Here is a 22,704-nt window from a genome sequence, read left to right as displayed (position 1 = left end):
GGCAGGGATCAAACCCCCAACCCCGGAGGTGTGAGACAAACATGCTAACCACTAAACCACCATTCACCCTACTATCAGTATTAGAGGACTTAAAACCTCATTTCAACAATACTGAGTGAAAGACGGAATGGTGACGCTCCAGATCTGGCAGATTCTGTTATATGATTTCCATCTTGCAGTGACAGTGAGTCTTCACGTTAAGCTCAGCTCGTAAATGTCTCGCAAGATTAGTGGGAGAAGCCAGGCAGGGAGGTCTAGACCTGTGTAATGGTGCACTTATCCATGGAGGTTTGTTATTGTATCTAAAGCTGCAGGGCTTTCTTACCAAACCTTGCTTTGCTTCTTATCAGATGCAGTATGGAAGCAAGGAGGAACTGATCCCAGCTGCACGTGTGGAACCAAGTGAACTCATCATGTAGACATAACGGGACCTCACAGGCCTGGACTAGAAAGAGCATGCTTATCAGATCAGATCACTTCAGAGTGATAAATCACTCAGGTTTTGCTACTCTATGGAATTCTGACAGACAAATAAGGAGGAAGTGACCGAAAAAACAAACAAACAAAAAAGACATAACATTTCCTTGAGAAATTCCTTGAGAAATGTCTTAGGATTGGGCAACTCAAAGACAATTTGATATGTTAGTCCAAACTCAAGTTACTGAACTCTACACCCTACTTGGCTCTTAGAGACTCATAATAAATACCTAATATGCAAATGCACTTGTAGTATTGGATTTCCATATGATGAGGTAAACAATGAAAAGGGCTGGCAGTATTTCAATTTACACTGGAAATACTGCCATTGGAACAGCACAACAGCTTCCTAATGCCAGCAAATTCTATCCAGCATGTTGCAAAAAATCATGACTATTATTACTGTGTGGTTAATACTGGGTTCAAGGGTTGACAAATCTTAATCATATTCTTGCTCAGTCCATCTTTTTTGGTTGCCAGGAAACCTAATTGACTACACTAAAAATGATAGCTAACATCATAATGCAATAAAGTATGGTGAGTGATTTGGCTCATTAATTGCATTAATGCAGACCAAACAAGTATAAATTCCTGCGTAGGGGATGACTCAGCCATATCATTACCCTTTTCTAAGAAGATATCTGAGGGAGCACATAGTGTTTGTGCTAGTCTATGTTTTTTCTTACATATTTAACCATGAGGTGACTGCGCTAGCTGGTGCTAAAAGAACAGTTATATGAGAGCTTACTGTTGCACTTTATTTTGCCTGGTTTCGTCTGAGTTTCCACACACTTGTGTGTTCCTGATACTGAAAAGACATTATCTATGCATGTTAATTAATCTAGCTGAAAGCAGATATATATTGTGTACTGTAGCAGGCAGTGCGATTCAGAGGGAGTAGTGCATGCTAAATTACATGCTAAAGTTATGTGCATTACATATTTTGTTTAATATATGTTCAACTCAAAAGTATGTAGGTGTTTCCCTTATTCTAGTTGTTGAACAAAAATGTGCTGGTGACTACTAGTCTGTTGAGCCTACTTGTTTTCTGGGCAACTATGACAAAACAAACAAACAAACAAAAAAACAGCAACAACAACAACAAAACCTAATAGCCCAGACATACAATCATCTTGTCCTGGGCACCCAGGCTAGTGTTTGGCCTGTGTTTAAATGATTCCATGTGATTAGTACTGCCATCATAGTTTTTGCTAGCTAAAACCTGTATGCTAGCTAAGAGGCCATGTATGTGAAGTTCTCTCCACCACATATTAACAGATTAATTTGTGGTACAGTAATACTTTAGAAATGAAATAGTAATAGGTTGACCCTTAATGATTTAGTACAGACCACCAGTCTGGTTTCTGAAGGATACCTAGTGTTACTTATCATCCAACAGAATGCTAACAGCAGCTGATTTCATGCACCCCTTAAGTATTTCTGTATATATAAAATTGTCATTGTGTTTTATTTTATGTACTAGTTATAGTTATAGTATTTTGTCATTTTGAAACATTTTACATATATTAGCTAGAGATAGATACAGAATACTTTATTGATCTCCATGGGGAAATGCAAATTTCCCCCTCACTGAATGCGTTAATCCATTGAAGTGTTTTTGATAAAATCTGAAAAATCTGATACTGAAATGACTTATTAATAATACATGTAGTATTTTTGGAAATACTGTAACTGTTAGGTCCTTCCCACTTCCATCTTTTATAGACACATTTAACTTTTCTTAAAACAGAATCCTTCACTCCATCTGTGAGAGATCAAGTGAAGTATGGTGTGTATAGCAGTAGTAAACATTAATGAGGGCAGCTGAAAGTACACTTATTGCGTCACTGCACTTTTATACATATACACAAAAAAACAGACAGTAAACCACTCTCCATACTTTACAGCTACACTATATACACACTTATAATAACCTCTACACACTCTCAAACATACATAGCTTATGTCTTTTGAGTACTCCCTTGTTTACACTGAGAAAAATATTTATCACACCATTTGCCTGCGAGATGATGCTCTTCTCTTTTTGTGTATAGAAGGAGGAGGTGAAGGAATGTGGAGAAAGATGTAAGCCCTGGTGGCTTTTATCTGGAAAAAAGCTGATGACAACCTGCTGATCCTTTTAAAACACAACTCCACTTATTTCCCTGCATGCTGATCGTTGCTACTTTCCTGCATAGCAATTACATCAGCGTTTCCATGGAAACCTTAACATCCAAACACATCCAAAAGAATAACAACCGGTTTGATGATGTCATTGTCACCTCAGAATCGTAATGTAATTAGGTACATATGTTGCCAAGAGACAGAGAGGTAACAGAGGGAGTGAGAGGAGGGCTTTGAGGGGCAGACGAGAGTATGTTAAAAGTGATTTAGACATGTTTGTAAAATATTCTTGGCAGTATGCGTAACGTGTGACCACAGGCAGTCTTTGACACGCAGAGGCAGGAGGTGATTTATGAGGGACAAGAGGCTCTGCTCATACAGCAGGACTGAACTGCAGGGGGTTGTGTAAAAATCTTACATACACACTCTGCACGTACAGTCAGCATTAGTCATTACACACTTGACTAGCAAAAGACAGACACACCAATGAACACATCTTATATATTGCATTAATCAGCTGTCTGGTCTTCCCGAAAGTCCTTCACTGTTCTGCTGGTGTAGCACACAGGGGTCCAATGAGAGCTCCACTGGAAGAGGTGACCTTTTTGGCGGAATAAGATAGAGAGAGAAGAGGAGAGGGGAATCAGGGAGAATGGGGGACAAGGACAAAGAGCAGAGGAATGCATTTCCCATAGCCTAGCTGACCTCTCAAGAGGACTGACTCTGAATAATTACAGTCCTGCTCACCTGCTTCCAGAAGGGGCATGAGCAGACTAGGGATGTCAGGAGAACCGATACTTCGGTACCAATTCGGTACCAACATTCTTAAAACGTGACGGTACTTGTTTTTCTGCACTAACGTTGGAACCGATTCTAATAGAGGTACCAAGATTACAATTCTTCCGGACCTGATCCGGTCAGCAAATACGCGCAAGTGTTTTCGTCGGTCCACAAGTGGCAAAGAAGAAGAAGAACGCCCACAAGCACACGGTAAAAATTACAGAAGATTAGCTTAGCTTAACAAGTTTAGCGTTGCCCCGACTCGTTGAAAGGAAAAGAGAGGAAAGCTAGTATCGGTTTCCGGTGTGGAACCGATACTATAATTCATTTCAAACAAAGCGAGGAAACACCTGGAATTTGGCGAAGCACCTGAAAGACAGGTCCTATATTATGTTTGTTTGAGGCAGCTGGCATTGTTGCCGTGAAACCAGTTAATGTTATGCTCTATGCCAGTTATTTGTTAACGACGCTAACGCATTGCAATGTTATATAAAAAAACTACCTCCGAATGGGCCACCATGCATCACCATTCAGCCCGTGTCCTGTCAGCTAAATTTAGCCTAATGTCACTAATAATTATTCAGATATTCATACTTTTAATAAATCTTTTTGGCCTGCCACCATATCAGTGAATTTAAACTAATGCTTGCATTCAGAGTATAAGGTGTGTGTACGACAGTGTTTGTTAACTAAAAGTCTCTCTCTCTCTCTCTCTCTCTCTCTCTCTCTCTCTCTCTTTGCCAGTATCAGCCAGAGGAGCATGACGAGAGTTTGTAATTTAATTATTTTTATTTTACTTTTATACCACACCGTGGTATCGACTTTGGTATTGAGTATCGTGTACTTTTGGTGGTATCGGTACTGACTACTAGATTTTTGGTATCATGACATCCCTAGAGCAGACACAGCGCTGTCCTTCTACACACTCTGGGCTCCAATTTTAGTCTGATGAAACCAAACACACACAATCAATGCAATGACACTATCTGTATTTGTATCTGTAGCTGTTTAATATTCAAAATATCTGTATCTGTATTCACAGTTGAGGCGTGGCCTTTTTTACCACTGTGCCTCTGGTAACACTGTAAGAACAGAAACCCAGAGGTGTCTCTGACAGTTCCTCATCACTCATAATTGGTTTCAACTAGAGTTATTATTTGTGTTTGGACAAGGTCATGATATTTTCTAACAAATTTAGTTGGGTCTATTTTATTTTGTTTTTATTACAAACTAAAAATAATCTAGTTGCCAAATTTAAAGCATTGCCTGCTCAGTCAGTTATTATGCACTAAATGCATCATGCAGCACCACACATTTGTGGTAATGAACAAGAATTGTTCAGTTGGGTGTTTTACAAATGAACAATGTCATAAACAGAGCTATAGTGTTGTTTCTCCTGTGATAAAAGCAGTATGTGACTACAGCTCAGAAGTCACTTACTGCAAAAGTTTTTTACTGCAGAATGCTAGTATAGAGGACTTATTTCTGTGAAAATTTCAGGTTCATATCTGGTCCCCCACCAGAGATATTCAACAAGAAAATGAGGGACACCCCCCCCCCCCCCCAAAAAAAAAAAAAAAAAAAAGAGGAAGAGCAGTCTCAAACTTGACACGTTCTGAATGCACAATATACATGCATAGGTCCCTCCTGAAAATTAAGACTGAGACTCGAACTCTTCCCATTATAAATTGACCCTAAAAACGGAACTGTGATCAATCTTGAGCATCACATTTGGACTTACGTTCTAAGTCTAAAGAATAAGAATTTGCAAAATATTTATATGTGCTCTAGAGATCAGTTTTCGTTCCAAGGAGCTATGATCATCATGAGCCGAGATATTGAGATATCCGTAAATAGCTGTATAACCAAAATTTGTTGTGTCCCATGACACAATGATGTCCGTTGTGGTTAAACCAAGTAAAACAATAAAAAAAACAGGTGGTTTTGCAATGTCAATACATAGAGATAATCACTCAATAAAATTTAGAGAAATGGACAATTGTGATGGACTGACCCATCTGTTTAACATATTCTGCTCAATTCAAATAGTCTATTCATATTCGTTTACATCCCTACTTCTTTAGCCTACATAAAGACTCACTTAAGCTTCCCAGTCAACACTCCTTCAAGTCATGTCTCGCTCCCTGCTTACTGTACAAATCCTGCCAGGACGTGAGGACTAAGACATTCAATTCACCTATGGATAAATGAAATCTTCAAGAAGCAATATAAATCACTGATAATAAATAAAGTCTCAAAGCATAAGTGTCATGAAATGGATTCAATTTGCAATTCAAAAGCCTTTTTTCATTATAGGTAACAAAAACTGCTGAATAGTATTCATTCATCCTCAGTAACTGCTTTATCCTGGTTAGAGTCGTGGTGGATTTGGAACATGTCCCGGGAACACTGGGCACGAGGCAGGAATACACCCTGAATGAGACATCACAGGGCACTATGCACACTCACATTCACACACTCACGCACACCTAGGGCCAATTTAACATTGCCAAGTCACTTACTGCCATGTTTTTTGTAGATGGTGGAAAAATGTATGCAGACACAGAGAGCACTCTCCAGGAACTCCAGAAAATCCACACAGACAGTAACCTGAGCTCAATATCAAACCCAGAACCCTGGAGTTTGAAGCAGTGTGAAGCAGTAATGCTACCCACTACACCACTGTGCCACCCCACCACATAGTATATATAAGTTTAGACATTAATAGTTCACAAATCTACAAAATTATATCAAAGTATTTTCATTTCTTAATTGCATCTTAATCTCTCAACGTGATATTAATATTCTTTAATAAGATGTATGCTCACCATTTCCCTTTGTCTATTTGTGTGTTCTCTAAACATATTTAGGTTTCTTTGAGTTGCAAGTCATTCCCCCAATTTACCTGACATACAAAATCTATCACAACAATGTCATAGACAGCCTTTTTCCAATCTGAGTGAGAGGATCATGGTAAAACTTCCTTTCTGTTGATTCTGGGTTGTTGTTTTTTTTTTTTTAACATCTTGGAATCCTTTTTATTTTGTAGATAAAATATAAAATAAATGTACATTTTCAAGTTTTCTCCCAGACACAATGATTTGTTTTATTCAACTGTGCATAAGCAGCAAGTTGAGAGAATGTGTGTGATTGTCCCAGCCATTCATTTTCCATACCACTTATCGTACACAGGGTCGCAAGGAAGCCTGGAGTCTACCCCTGGGAACACGCAGGGCACATGCACACCCCCATTCACACACTATAGACAATTTGGAAATGTCAAACAGCTTACCCCCATGTCTGGGGGAGGAAAGTGGACTACCCGGAGAAACCCCCCCAAAGCATGGTGAGATCATACAAACTCTGCACACACAGGGAAGTGGTGCAATTCGAACCCCCAACCCCAGAGGTGCGAGGCAAACATGCTAACCACTAAAAAAAATATCCATGTATAATTTAGCTATAGGTAATAGGGAAGACAGCACCTAACTGGCACTGGAAATTGTACTGACTGCAAAAAGGAAGGGGAGGAAACCATCCTATCAACACATAAAGAAAGCCAAACATGCATCTCCCTCTCTCACAGGGTTTCAAACAGAAGCTAAAGTAGTCATCCTTTTCCTGTGAAACTGGAACCGTCAGTCATTTGGTAGTTTAGACTAATACTGATATGTCGCCGCTGACACGTTCTCAAGGAAGCTGTGTGTGCACTGATGTCATAGTTGCAGCTTAAGCCAAAAGACATCTCTATCATATCCCTCAGTTGTTCCCACAATCTGCCTGTCATGTTCCGAAACCCGACTAAATCCCTCCAGCACTGAAAGTCTCGTTCAGCATGACATCACCCTCTCCCTTAAGGGCTCATAGTGTATGAGATTGACCAGCCTCTAGCAGAAACATGCACACACTCAATACACCATCAGAACTATTAACACAAACCTCAGTAATGACTACAGTATGACTTCTTGCATGACTGAATTTGAGTTTGTCAGTTTGCCAAAAAGTGAAATAAAAACAGAGTGTTTTTGGCATGTACACATATGTGACATCAAAACCACGTTCATACTTGGCAGCAATCTTCAGATTATACACTGCAAAAGAAAAGCTGTTAGACATCTAACAATGTTGGATTTTAAAAATACATTTTGCAGGCAGGCAACTACTTCATAAAATACCAAATTGGTGCTTTAGCATGATTCACTTTCTCCAAGTTGCTAAAGCAGGTGAAAATGTTCACTCTCTCGATAATAAACCTTCACAGCCAAACAAAGGTTTGTGTAAGAAAGCTGCTTGCTGCAAAAGATTCATGTGGTGTGAGATTTTTACTAGCATGAGGCCTGGTTTGGGTTGAAACAAGGGGATTTCTGCAGGTGAACCAAACTAGGTGTGTGTGAGCACACATTCAAATTCAAATAAATTTTTTATTGGTGACACGCACACAACCACACACAGTACGGCGTGCAGAATTGACTTCCATACATGTAGGAAAAGAAAAGTATTAAAAAAATAAATAATATTAAAGGATTACAAATGACCACACTACTTCTTCCAGTTAACACGTGTACATCAACACACCTTACAGTACACCTGTAGCAGAAGCGTTAGTAGTACGTGCGATGAGTAACCATAAACTCTAGCCTGTCACTGAACACACACCGTTACTGACAGTTGTGCATGTGCTCACCTGTTGAAGGGAACAGTGCCAGGTGTTGTTGATAACTCTGACACCTGTAGATGAGTGAGAGTGCTCTTTTTGGCATTGCTCAAATGAGCTCATCCACAGCAGCTCTCAGATCCACCTCTGTTTGAAAAACAACATTACTGCCAAATTTTGAAAGAATTATATGTTTACAATGGGAAATAAAGTTATCAATTTTGATGTACCATGCACATCAGTTACCCAAATCACCTGAGGTAAAACTCACTTCCAACGTTTAAACATGAGCCTTATTGCTGTCTCTTCACTTGACTAATCACTGTTCACCCAACAGCTCGGAATGCTGTGGACAGCCAGTATCTGATTTTAAACTAACAAATAATTTGATCAATTGAGACAAAAGCATTTAGAATTGAGACATTTTAAGCAGATTTACTGCAGTTACAGCTGCATTTATTAAGCAGGAAATAGAATTACCAAAAAACCCCTAAAAAAACAATCCATATTTTTAAAAAATAATTTTTGGCTGTTTTACAGACTCATATGAATATGCAGTGAATATATATACAGTGGGGTCCAAAAGTCTGGGATCACTAGTGAAACTGCTTCTGTTTGGCATTCTTTTAACATAAAGATTTTCGTTACAAATGATATTATCAGCAATAACCTTTTTTCTTTTCTAAATGCTAAAACTTTGTTTATTTCTGGATTTTCAGTGTGTACTAGTAAGTTCTACATCTGGTTCTGCATCATGCCTGCCTTCCCACACGTTATATATGTAGGAGAGGGAATGATGTAGAACCAGATGTAGAACTTAAACATGCATGTTGACCATTATGTAGTTTAGCAACAGATGTGTGGTAGAAAACTGCAGTCCTAGCCCAACAGTGATTTCATTCTAGGGTCTTTCCACCTGAGTATTCTTTCTGTACTCTGAGATACAACACCATCTGCCCAACTTGCATGCCAGGTATGATATCATGTCTGAAACAGCTATACGCTTGTTTAAACCTAGTACATATAATTCATTTATTCATGTATGAACAGGGGCCCATCCAGATAATTTTCAGAGAAGTGAAGAAACAACATTAAGAGGTGGTTGGGTTTTTGGGAGCATCAAAGGAGAAATAAGGAGGACTGCACTTAGCATGGATGTTAGTTAAGTACATTTGTGCATTTTCTAATTCTATACTTAAAAATAAATAAATAAATAGATAAATAAATAAATAAATAAAATAATCCATGTCACTTTAAACCCTGTTACTCATTTTGGAGCAAAATCTCTTTGCCAGTGTCAGCAAAGAAACTTGTACATAGTGAAATATAGTTGCCTGAGATATGGTAATAATAAATATGGAATAGTTAAATACATGTTTATTTAGAATCATTGTTGGAAAATTATTATTATTATTTTTTAAAACGTTCAACAAGTTATACAAGGGCTATTATTACTATTAATGTGTATTTGTAATGCTGTTCATATACAGAAATCAGATGTAGAAATATATTTTGCTTTTATATTACAGTTATGTTAAAATATTGCATAATATACTATATTACAAATGCTCTGTATAAGAGTAGCAGGATGTGAGCTATTTGTGAATTCTTCACAAATACTGTAATGCCTATTAGCATGTACAGTGCTAAATAAGTTTAATTTTATCCATCCATCTTCAACCGCTTACTCCTTTTCAGGGTCGCGGGGGAACCTGGGGCCTATCCCAGGGAGCATCAGGCACAAGGCGGGGTACACGCTGGACAGGGTGTCAGTCCATCGCAGGGCACACAATCACACACACACTATGGACTATTTAGACACGCCAATCAGCCTACCATGTATGTCTTTTATTATTATTATTATTATTATTATTATTATTATTATTATTATTATTATTATTATTATTTAAAATATTGCAATAATATTTTATGTTTTAAAGCAGTTATCAAAAACACAAACAAATATCTGTTGCTCTTGTTTCATGTTGTAGCTAAGGCTAATCCTAGCAGCGAAGTATTATTACCTGGTTGACGTGCTAACTAACTGAGCCACTAAGGCTAGCTTGATGAAATTTAAAGTGCTACTTTAGGACATTTTGATGTAACTGTAACTGTAATTGTAGACACAGTTAGCAAATGTAGTTAGCATTAGAATAGATACGCAGGTACAAGTATGATTTCTTCACATTAGCAGATGTCTGTCATTTTCTTCTCCCCATGCTTTCCAAACTCACATTCATAAACAAATGCCATCTACATATTCTAATGGACTACCAACCCCACAGTTACCCCACAGCAATCCCTCCATTTTATCCCTTTGTCTTCGTCACTGCATTTGGATGGCTGGGTTGCGGTCAGGAAGGCCTGGTGGGCGTCAGTCACTGTTAATGATAAGAGCAGGGGAAAAGACAGTCAGGCTGAGAGCCTGCTGGAGATTATCATTGTGGGGGAAGAGAAGTGCTATGAACAAAGTGTTGGTAGAAAGTTTCCTTCTGCCCAGCTTTGCTGACACTCTTAAAGGAATATGCCAATATTTTTTAACCTAATCTCTATCTACTACATTTATAGTGTATTTTAACAGATCGTAATTTTGACAGATTTTCCAACTTTTAAACTGCAGATAATTGCAGTATCATTGTTTTCCATGGCTATTTTATATGTTAGTAACCCTCTGAAAACTTAGCCATTTTTGAAGGACCATTTATACATATTTAGAGCTTTGATTATACCTTTAACTAGGTTAGTTTTTTGATTACTCCAACAGCTGTCCTTAGTTATCCTTTATTAGCAAGTTTCGAGTAAACAGGTTTTCTGTTCTTTTCCTAGTACATGCTTAACTTATTTTCTTTGGTAATATACATGCACATACTCTAGAGCTGAGGTATAGGTTAGGCTGAAATGGAGTATTCCTTTAATGTATGGCTAAGTTTGTCAAATGTAACTTGGTCAGCATAGCATGAAACAACCTTAGGTGATTATGGTTTAGACAAATAAAGCCAAAGGGAGACATTGAGTCTTAGCCAATTACCTCTGCGTCCACACCCTACACTCCCTCTCTAATGATTAGCAGTAGGTCTGAGATCCAAGGCTGGGCTGCTCTGACCCCAGGCCATGGAAAAGGAGGATCAATAGCCACAGTGCACCACTGTGAAAAGAATGCATCCCAAATGTATATAACCCAGTAAAGAGTATAAGATTTATGGACATAGGAGCAGAAGTAATGAGCCCTGCCTCTGGGTCTCTGAACTGTGATCCTGTCCTCAGTTCAGTGGATACTGATTTACACCACTCCTTATTGCAAGCAAAAATGAAGAGTGAAGGACTTAGTGATGTCATTGTTTGAGGACAATGTCACTTCATAACAAAAACACACATCAGGAGATGAGAGCAAGCTTTTAGTTTTAAGAGAGCGAGGACAACACTGTGTGAGAAACCCAGAGTAAAAAAAAAGAAAAGAAAAGAATCAAATGTCAACAAGAGACTGAAATGCAAACTGAGTAAAAGTTTAAGAGAAAGGTGGAAAGGCAAAAAGTCACAGAAAAAAATAATCATAGTGAGAGTGAAATAAAAAGGGAGAAGTGCTGGCCCCTCAGAGGCCTGATAAAACATAGTGTGCATGACTTCACTTCCCAACAGTGAGGCCTGAGGGTGTACAGGGAAACAGCAGGCCTGCACAGTTTTCCATTCCAGTTCACTATTTTTCCGGATGGGAATCTTTTCACGTGACACTTCTTGAGGAATACAACAAGGGAGGGGCCTGATCTTGACCTTTGGCTCCTCAGCTGGTCCTCTCTTTCTCTCTGTCTCTAAAATAGCTAATGTCTTTACTATTTTTTCAGCAAGTCATATGGATTAGATTACCTGTCTAAACACAACCAAAGTAGCAGGATTCCTGCTAAGCATGACTCATTTTGTCAATTCATCTTCTAAGAGATTAAACACTAATCCCCTTATGAGGCTCAGAACCAATTCAAATCTCCATTGGAGGGGTCTGCTGAAGAAGACGAATGAGTTGTGATAGAGGGTTTATTTCAAAGTTCCCAATTTGCAGCCTAATCTCCCATTAGAACAATAACAGCTGAGTGTAAGACTGCACTTAAATGACATTGCAGAGTAATAATGTATGGACCCATGTGGAAGTACGGGCAATCAACCAGTGCTGTGGCGTCAGCCTATTCTGAACCTCACTTAAATGATTTACTTTTCATTGCCATAGCGTCTGAAGCTAGGAAAGGTTTAAGAGAAAACAAAACGCTGGAACCATTTTTTTGGCAGGCATCAGAAGCTAATCATATGGAGCTTGAGCACTAAAGCTAGAAGCAGTGCAATGTGTTGTAATACGCATGATGCTTACGTGAACATAAACATATTCAGCGCTTTCGTTTGCCATTGTGTTTTTAGCTACATTAGTTGTTTTTTAGTGTTACTGCTATATCTCGCATCTCGCATCATGCCAGCTGTGGAGAATTTATTTCATTCATTCATTAATTCATTCATTTTTTCTTCAGCACTCACTTTACCCAGGTCAGGGTTATGGTGAATCCAAAGCCTATTGTCGGAACACTGGGCATGAGGTGGGAAGACTGGATGGGATGCTGGTCATTCACACTGAGGGGTAATTAATCATAAACAATTCAACTATTGGCATTGAGAGGTGGGAGGAACCCAGAGGAACCCAGAGGAAACCATGAGAACATGAGGAGAACATGTGAAACTGACAGTAACCTGAGCTCAGAACCAAACTGGGGACCCTGGAGCTGTGAGTCTGTGAATGTTCCTAGTATACTTATTTGTATATAACCTGATTTAAATTCCCTTTTTAACATGTTTAATTTAATTTAACAATATAATTTAAAATACTTTGAAATCTGGATCTTACACTCTCTTTTTTGAGCTGTAAGCTATCTATAGATATAATTTATGCACTTATATCACTTACAGAACCTACAGTAAATGTCATATGAATCATATTTCACCATATGAATTCCACGTTCAATGTGTAAACATAATACACTGCCCATGAGAACATACTGGTTTCTTGCACCTATTTATACATTTCATTACCAGAAGAGCTCACTGGGTTTATCCCTAATGGTTCTTCTCTTCTTTGCCCCTCTTAAGTGGAACATCAATAAAACTGGCCAGAGCTCTGGCTGCCTTCTGCCATATTTAGAAGTACAATCCATCCCACAAGTGTGTCCTCAGAGTTCCTCAAAGATACTGAGAAGAGACACTGTGTATCCATGAGCTATTTCACAGGCCAAAAACAACCTTCCCATGGTAACAGCTGGTCTCTGCAGTGGCTGACCACAATAACAGAGTGAACAGACACTGAGGGGATTGGGGTGGTGTGTGTGTGTGTGTGTGTGTGTGTGTGTGTGTGTGTGTGTGTGTGTGTGTGTGTGTGTGTTTCTGAGTGTTGTGAAAGTCAAAAACCATGGATGGATTACACAAAGAACCAGGCCTAGAGGTTTTTCCATGCCCAGGACATGGTGGGTGATTAAGCTTAAGAGTGCAAGATGAGCACAAGGACTCTGCTTTCACTGCAATGCCAAGCAGGAGAGGGGATTTCATTCTAGACCCAAGCAGTTAAAAACATTGGGACAGGATGTCATTAAGGAGTAAACGCATGCAGACACAGACACACACACACAATGTGTTGAAGGTCAGAGCAGTGAACAAGTAATGAGGTTCGAGAGTTCAAATTAGGTCTAAACCATTGCAAATGTTATGGGATAAAATAGCCGGTGATTATGTTACTGGCTCACTAACTACAAATGATGAACAAATGATCTCAGCAAAGTATTAGGTCATCTGGTAAAGGCAAAGAAAACATCATTATTGTGCACGCGTAACCGCAAGCCCAACTATTTGTGCCTGGATCCAACCCGCATCTCCAATCTCTGCACCATAATGAAACGTGATCTAATACCGTAAGCATACTCTCATTTCCATAGTCAATATCCAATGCTAAATTATCTGCTGGGTCCAAGGAACGTTTTAGCTGCCCATTACAAAACACTAATTCATTCATTACTGATTTTCCCAGAACTTACAGCCCTGTCAGTGGGATTACAGGTGCATGTGCTGGCAGAGCGCCCTAGACTGCCCGGCTTTGGAAATAAAACAAGCTCTCCCTGGCCACACGTTGACTTTTATTACAGACTCCCTCCTGCTCCCAGTGTGAGCCAGGCCTGTTTGTTTTTCCTCCCCATCTGTAATTAAGTCAGAGCCACATACTCTCTCACTAAGAAAGAGATAAGTTGAAGACTAGACGCTTTAGTGCAGCCGGATTGAGGAACTCACTAATACCACTCAAGGGGTTCGATTCAAGTGGACCGGCCTTTCCAAGGTCTTAACTCTAAACAAAACAGTCTATTATGGAACGGTTCTAAAAATGTCAATTGACTAAATGGAAACCGAAGTACGCAATGGCAGGATGAGAGTCTCACTGATGTAATGCAAACTTTTCATTTTTCCACACTTAAGCTGTATTTGAGCTGTTCCCAGAGGAGCCATTTCCACGTTAGCCATTTCAGCGCTGTGGTGTGTGGCCAAATGCTGACCCGTCTCTGTTCTGACTGCTGACCCCCCAGGCATGTTTGTTTCCAGAGATCCTTTTGCCTGAGCCATTCATCTGCAGTTCAGTGTACATTTTTATTCCACACTCAACTGGCTATTCACTGTCGATAACAAATGGTAACCTGTAATGGAAGGAATCCAGTATACACTGGATTGAAAGTATGATTTTCAGTATTAACAGGAAACACAAGATCATAAACCACTGACCTCAGTGAAGATATGTAATTGCTCGCTGGGTGAAGAGATATCAGACATGTTGGAGTAGGGAAATGTACTGAGAAGCAGTGAGTAACAGCTGTCATTCCTAACTGAAGTGTTTATAGTGTGGTAGCTAACAGGCTATGGGGGAGCGCAACATGACCACTTCATAGGCAGAGGTGAGGATTTAACCAAGCATATGCCTGAATACCTCAAAAGGTCTCCAAGCTGGCCATTGGAGTCATGTTTCAGCCAAAATGAAGAGTAACAGCATGAACATGCCCTAATCATCTCATCCATAGTGCTGATCTTACTGGAGTTTACCAATGTGGAAAATGAATAATCACTCATATAGCAGTTTGCAATTTATAATACTCTGATGTTATAAGGTTTTATTTAACAATTCTGTGATTTTAAGATATTGAGCCTCAATAAAGTCAAAGCAGATATAACTATTCGACTAGAAATGAACTCAGTGTAGACGATATCTTTTACATATATTGATTTTATTATTAGTGAATCCTGCAGAAATATCTTAAATGTAAACTGACTTAAACTGTTTAGGTCTGCAATATTTTCAATGATGGCCAGCATCAGCCATCGCAAACAAACACAAATTATTCACAACATCTCTTCTAATTATTATTATTTTTATTATTTCACGCTATGTGCATTTACTCATAAAAACATCATTCTGGCAGCCATCTTACAATTAGGTTCAGAAGACTTTGATATTCTTCACATATGGCTCCATTAGCGGGTGTAAACACCCTCATAAAGCATGAGATCAGACACTGGTGTTCACAACAACCTCTTTAGCTGAAACAGCTTTTCCAGCGATGTAGCAGGTACAGCAGAGGAGGTGGAGGGAGAGGGGATGAGGAAGAGGTAGAGAGAGGGATGTGGTGTTGTCTGTCTCCATGGAGTGGAGCTATAATTCCTCTGGCATGAGCCCTCAGAACCTCTGCACACAGGAGACACTATGTAAACACGCAATGTAAACAGACACATGGCAAACATATGCACTTATATCCTAACAAGTACCTAAGAAACTCAATGTAGATGACAAACCTGTATTTCTTTGAAATGTATTGTTATGAGCTCCAGGCAAATGTCATCACATGTATTCTCATATAAATGATCATTCTTATGTATTCCTTTCATTACAGGGACATTTGGTTCTCAGAATGGTCTAAACATGCACACCAGTGACATAATTATTAATGCAGTTAATTAATGCTATGTCTACACCTATAAAGAGCTCTAAACTTAATCCCAGTAACCAGAAGGAAACTGTTCCACAAGAAAAACCTTTAGAAAAAAACAGCTTTCCTCATGGGAACCAATCAAATGTCCGTACAAGATGAATACTGTCAGATTTTCCTATCTTTGTGGGGACATATATGGACACAGTTTTGAGAATGTTTCCCTCACCTTGTTTGCTGCTTTTCTTCTTGCTGTGACAAAGAAAAAAAAAAATCACATTTTCATACTGCACTGTCATTAGGTACTACAATTATATTAGCATAAAAACTTCTCATTTACTATCTTATTCTAATCGAACAGTATAATCTGTTTTTCCCCTATTAATACAATATTTTGAATCACCAATGATTGACAAATTTCAGAAATGGCCTATGATAGGGGTTCTCAATAAATATTTTACCAGTCACAGACCCATTTAACTATAAAATAAATAAATAAATAAGTATATATAATAAGAAGTTGTTCATGGATCCCCATTAATATGGATTTATTTCACAAACTATTAAAAACATTAAGCACAGGGGTGGAGACGAACTTAAGCACCTTAAGAAGTGAATCCAAAGTGACTATTGGATTCACATGCTCAAGGTCCTATCCAGTTCTCAATGATGACACTAACTTTTCTCCTTTCTTGTAGGCTCTTTCAGGGGTTCCATTTGGGTTTATATGCATTAGTTAATGCATTATTATTAGTTATTTACTGTATATATTTTATGTATGTATATGCAGCGCATTCAGCTTGTACATGTACATAATGTTTATTGTATATACATATATATGTATATATATATATATATATATATATATATATATATATATATATATATATATATAAATTCCATGTAGCCTCTTTATTTTTACTTCTTTTTTTTCAATCTAGCCTTAACTTATATTGTCTGTCTGTATAATTGTTACATAAATAATCAAAAGACCTAGAAATATTGGATCTATTCACTTCTTGCATGTTCTTGTATGAGTTGGGTTTCCTACCATTTTTAAGATGCAAATTTTTTGGAGAGCCCCTAGTGGCCACTAGATTACTTGTCATGACTTTGACAGAGGTGATTTCATGCTTTTACCATTGTTTGACACCCATAAGAAGGCTAGCTGAAGCCGATACGCCTTGGTGTATCGGGTGACTGCTTTCAGCCCTCAAAATAAAGGCTTTTTTTTTTTTTTTTTACTGCAAATAGTCCACATGAGCACCTGGTTTTGGAATCTTTGCTTTGACAAAAGTGGCATGGGCAAATTTTCCTTGCCAGTGCACCTGTGGCTTTTATTTACTAGATGTGCTCTTTGCACTACATTATTTGACATTAAGCAAATTATTTCAGTTTGTACAAATAATATTTATTGGCACTAGATAGTTCCCAGTTATTAAAATTATCATTAGATTCCATTTGGCATTCTATACAGCCATAATGTTTTTGATAAAGATGGGTTCAAAATTAGAAAATCATGTACTGCCAACTTGAAAACCACATTTATATATTATTATAAGAAACAATAACAACAAAAATAATGATTAACTTACAACCCCAATTCTGAAAAAGTTGAGACAGTATGGAAAAAAGCAAAAATCCCAAAAAAAGAGTCATTTGAAAATACAATTCACCTTGTACTATATTTAAAACACATTATTAGCACATTATTTGATGTTTTACTCTGTGAATTTAATTTATTTTGGAAAATATACACTCATTTCAAATCTGATGATTGAAAAGCACTCCAAAAAAGTTGGGACAGTCAACTGTTTACCACTGTGTAACATCACCTTTTCTTTTAACAATTAAGTGTTTGGGACTGAAGACACCAGTTGGTTAAGTTTAGTAAGCGGAATTTTCCCCCATTCATCCATTATGCCTTAATTCAGCTGTGTAACTGTACAGGTTTCATTACCTTATTTTGCACTTCATAATGCGCCACACATTGTAAATCAGAGACAGGTCAGGACTGCAGGGAGGTCATGCTAGCACCTGCACTCTCTTCTTACACAACCCTGTGCTTGTAATTCGAGCAGAATGTCGTTTGGCGTTGTCCTGCACAGGATGGCAGCATATGTTGCTCCATCCAATGCTCCATCTGCATTAATGGTGCCCTCACAGATGTGCAAGTTACCCTTGCCATGGGCACTGACACACCCCATACCATGACAGATGCTGGCTTTTGGACCTGATGCTGATAACAGCTTGGATGGTCCTTTTCCTCTTTGGACCGGAGAACAGGATGGCTGTTTTGTCCAAAATCTATTTGAAATGTTGACTCGTTGGACCACAAAACACAATTCCACTGTGCTACTGTCCATCTCAGATGATACCAAGCCCAGAGAAGTGGGCGGCACTTCTGGACAGTGTTGATGTATGGCTTCTGCTTTGCACAGTAAAGCCTTAACTTGCATCTGTGGATGCAGCACTGAATGGTGTTGACTGACAAAGGTTTACCAAAGTATTCCCGAGCCCATGTCAGGAAATCCATTACAGACTCATGACGGTTTTTAAGACAGTGACGTTTGAGGGATCGGAGATCACGCACATTCAGAAGTGGTTTTCAGCCTTGCCCTTTATGCACAGAGATTTGACAGGATTCCTTGAATCTTTTAATTATATTGTGCACTGCAGAAGGTGAAATGCCTAAAATCTTACCGATTTGTCTTTGGGGAATGTTGTTCTCAAAGTGTTGGATTATTTGCTGATGCATCTGCTGTCAGGTTGGCGAGCCTCGACCCATCCTTCCTCTTGAAGGACTAGGCCTTTTTTGGAGGCTCCTTATATTCTATGATTAGACGATTGCCTCACCTGTTTCACATCACCTTCTTATTTCAACTTTTCACATGGCTATTAGTCCTAAATTGCCCAGTCCCACCTTTTTTGGAACGTGTTGCACGCATCAATTTCAAAATAAACGTTTACTTTTTTAAAAAAAACTATGCAGTTGATTGGGTAAAACATCAAATACCTTGTCTCCTACGTTTTTTGTTTAAATACAAGTCAAAGTACATTTACAAATCACTTCTCTTTATTTTTATTACCATTTTTCATACTGTCCCAACTTTTTCAGAATTGGGGTTGTAACATGATTTGACAAAAACTCTTACCATCAATAAACTGAGGCACCATCCATTTCAGAATTCCCAGCATGACAATTATGAATCCAAACACCAAGATGTACCACAGTGTGGAGTCTTGCTCTAAAAAGTGAGAAAAAAGAGAAATTCAGAAAGATATAAATACTTCTAGCCTAACGTCACGTTTAAAGATCTTACACCTTGTCTGCCATCTAGTGGTAGATGTATGGTATTTTAGGGGGTTTCCAAGATGGGAAATTCCAGTTTGTTTTCACAATACATAATAAACACAGTTTAATTTTCTGGTGAGTGTAACCGAGTCTGTTGTGTTCTACCTGTGACGATGAGCGTGAAGCTCTTGCGGATTGGTGTGCGCAGAGACTGGTGTTGCACCCGGCATGTGTACTTGTATCCTGAATCTTCAAGGCCAGGCTGGAGCAAGAAAAAGGCTGAGAGCGAGTATGTGCCATCCTGATGGTGGCGGTGGCTGGAGTAAAGAGTGTTCCTCAGAACCTGAGGCAGGAGGCCTGAACCCACCGGCTCACGCAGCCACTCGATAGTCACGTCGAGAGGATAGTAGCCCTGAGTGTCACACACCACCTTCTGCTCCTGACCCAGCGTTAAAGACAAGGTTGAGCCCACGTTCACTGTTACACGCGGTGGTTCTGTTGGGACATAACAGACAGTAGTAAACATGATTAAACTCTTGATTTAGCTATAGGGACACGTGTAATGGCAGAAATGGGAGTACAATTGCAATAATGAGCAAGATTATAATGTTGATTAATGACAAAGTTTTACGTAAAAATTTGGATATAAGAATTAAGAATCAATAAGAATTTGTAGTTTGTTTCCATTTAATATGCCATTAGCAATTGTAGTTGCTCATTATGCTCAGCTTTCATACAAAGCAGTTTATATAATGATTAAGTTTACATTTGTGTAGCAGCCTACAAACCCTTCACATGGTGACATTTTCTACTATGTATAGTTCTGACTATAGACTGTTTATACCACACTGAATGTTTATAACTATTAAATTGGCTCCTTATAAAACATGCTCTTTATAAGCAGATAACAAGTCAAGGTTATAAAGTAAATAAAATCATTTCCATGTCGTTTTGGTAAAATAGATTTTTGGTTTCTTAAAGTTGTGGTAACAAAGTACACTATATGGCCAAAAGTATTTGGACCCTTGACCATCACAGCCACATGTGCCCATTCCAAAATCTTGGGCATTAACACGGACCTGGCCCCTACTTTTTTTTGTTATAACAGCCTCCACTCTTCTGGGAAGGCTTTCCACTGGATTTTGGTGCATGTCTGGGGGGGATTTGTGTTCACTCGGCCATAAGAGCATTAGTGAGGTCAGGCACTGTTGTCAAGAGAGAGTTCTTGGGGCTTAGTCAAGAGTTCCAATTTATCCCAAAGATGTTCAGTGGGGCTTGGGACACCCGTGTTCAACCTTGGTAAACCAAGTCTTCAATGGACCTCGCTTTGTGCACAGGGGCATTGTCATGATGAAACAGGTTTGGGCCCCTTATTTCCAGCGAAAGGGAAATCTTAACGTTACAGTATACAAAGACATTCTAGACAATTGTATGCTTCCAACTTTGTGGCAACAGATTCAGGAAGGCTTACATAAGGGTGTGATTGTTAGGTGTCCACATACTTTTGGCCACATGGTGTATGTTAAACTCTGTGTTGCAATTTTAGCTAAAACCCAAGATTTGCACAAAATGAAAGCATATACTGGAGCAGTTGAAAGTTAAGTACCTTATCCTACAGCACAACAGTGTCTTTCTGGATCATAAGCTTTTGGTACAGTACAGAACCATAACTGCTTATCTACAACTGCTCTACCACATTTATAACCACTACTTTAAGTTTCTATTACTTTGAAAAGACATGCTTGATTGTCCCACCTTGAATGTTGAGGACAATGTCACTGTTATGGTGGAGTGGTGGGATGAAAACAGAGCATGTGTATGTGCCCTCGCTAGTTTGCTTAGTGGGTAGTAGTTTCAGAGAGGCATCTCCTGCTGCAATGGTTTTCACAGACACTCCGCTGCCTTCACTCTTGCCTGTGCGGCTCGAGTAGCTGAAGAGTTTAGTGCGATCTCCACGCCGCTGGTGCACCCACTCCACCGTCACACTTGCCTGCTTGTGGTCCACAGCAAACTGACAATGCAGGATCGGCTCCTTCATGAGGCCCACGTGAATGACAGGTGTGCGTGTCAGGACAGCCATTGTAGCTATTGAAACAGGGAAGAAGGCCATGCTATCAGGATGCAGCAGAGGTAGATAATACCATGAGAAAGCTCTGCTAGCACAGAAACCCATGTTTTAGATTGATAGTGTTCATGATTACCTGTGGTGGTCAGGAGCTCTCTGTCTCCTATTTCAATCCTCTCCTGAAAGCCTTCCTGCGCAGGTGTGTGTCTGAGGAAGGTGGTGAGGTGAAACAATCCCTGACTATTGTGGAGAATACAGGTGAACCAGACATCATGTTCTTGTGCACCCAAACCAGGCCAGCGCATCACAATCCCTTTAGTGTTATATCTCTGGATCTCACATTCCAGCGAGTCCTTGTCACCTTCCAAATAACGCCTCATATCCACCTTTGATGCTACATAAAACATATATATAAATACACTTTTAGAAACGTTTTTAATATATCACACAGGATATTCCATCTTTGACCCATTGAAATGGATCTAAAAGTTTTCTGCTAATCATATACTCACTCGTGACAAGGAAGGTGATAGCATCGGGGTTTATAGGACTGTCCCCTGAATTCCCAAACTGCAGTCCTGCATTTCGATGGTGAAACTTGACCTCCTTAATCCCCTCATCATTTATTTGTACCGTCTCATCTTGAAATTGGCACGGCAGCCACTGGACATCGTAAGCCGATTGCGTTCCACATACACCTGCTCACAAATAAAATATCATTAAACAAATTGTCACTGTAGGTTCCAGCTGGAGATCAAAATAACGTTACTTGAGTTTAGCATAACTAAAAGCAGAACAAAGCATGATAGCCGTACGTCATGTACTTGATATACTAGACGAGCAGCATGCCTCGCCTTCAACCAGCCCAAAAGGACTCATGTCACACCCCTCTTCATCTCCCTCCACTGGCTTCCTGTAGCTGCCTGTATCAAATTCAAGGCCTTGATTTTCTACAAGACCTTGGCCTTGATTATCTACAAGACCTTGTCTGGAACAGCACCGCCCTACCTCAACTCTCTCCTGAAGGCTTACGTTACCTCATGCAATCTGCGATCGATTAATGCCCGACGCTCAGTAGTTCCCACTCAGCGTGGCTCAAGGTCCTTTTCCAGAATCTTCAAACTAACTGTTCCTCAGTGGTGAAATGAACTTTCAACCTCAATCCGGACCGCAGAATTTGTCAATATCTTCAACAAAAACCGTGAACACCTAACTAACCCCTAAAACACCAACCCCACATTATTCTTAAAAAAAAAAAAAACTTACTCTGGCTCTTATACCTCTACTCTGCACACTTTGCTTCTCTAGAACTAAATAATAAATC

General features: G+C 39.2%; 1 long non-coding RNA gene across 2 annotated transcripts; it reads left to right on the top strand.

Annotated features, from left to right (window-relative positions):
• Positions 1-3,065: 3,065 nt before the first annotated feature.
• Positions 3,066-22,081, top strand: LOC124629063 (uncharacterized). 2 transcript variants are annotated; one of them, XR_008398191.1, is made up of 6 exons: positions 3,066-3,591; positions 6,574-6,727; positions 9,086-9,192; positions 9,734-9,874; positions 12,544-12,794; positions 13,157-22,081. It is a non-coding gene; the product is annotated as an uncharacterized LOC124629063 (long non-coding RNA). The 2 variants fall into 2 exon arrangements; XR_008398190.1 differs by having other exon boundaries at positions 12,544-22,081.
• The last annotated feature ends 623 nt before the right edge of the window (positions 22,082-22,704 follow it).

The sequence above is a fragment of the Ictalurus punctatus genome, chromosome 17 (assembly GCF_001660625.3).
Source record: "Ictalurus punctatus breed USDA103 chromosome 17, Coco_2.0, whole genome shotgun sequence".
Classification (NCBI taxonomy): Eukaryota; Metazoa; Chordata; class Actinopteri; order Siluriformes; family Ictaluridae; genus Ictalurus; species Ictalurus punctatus.
The sequence above is the reverse complement of the archived record's forward strand: the minus strand, read 5'-3'. Positions and strand labels throughout refer to the sequence as shown.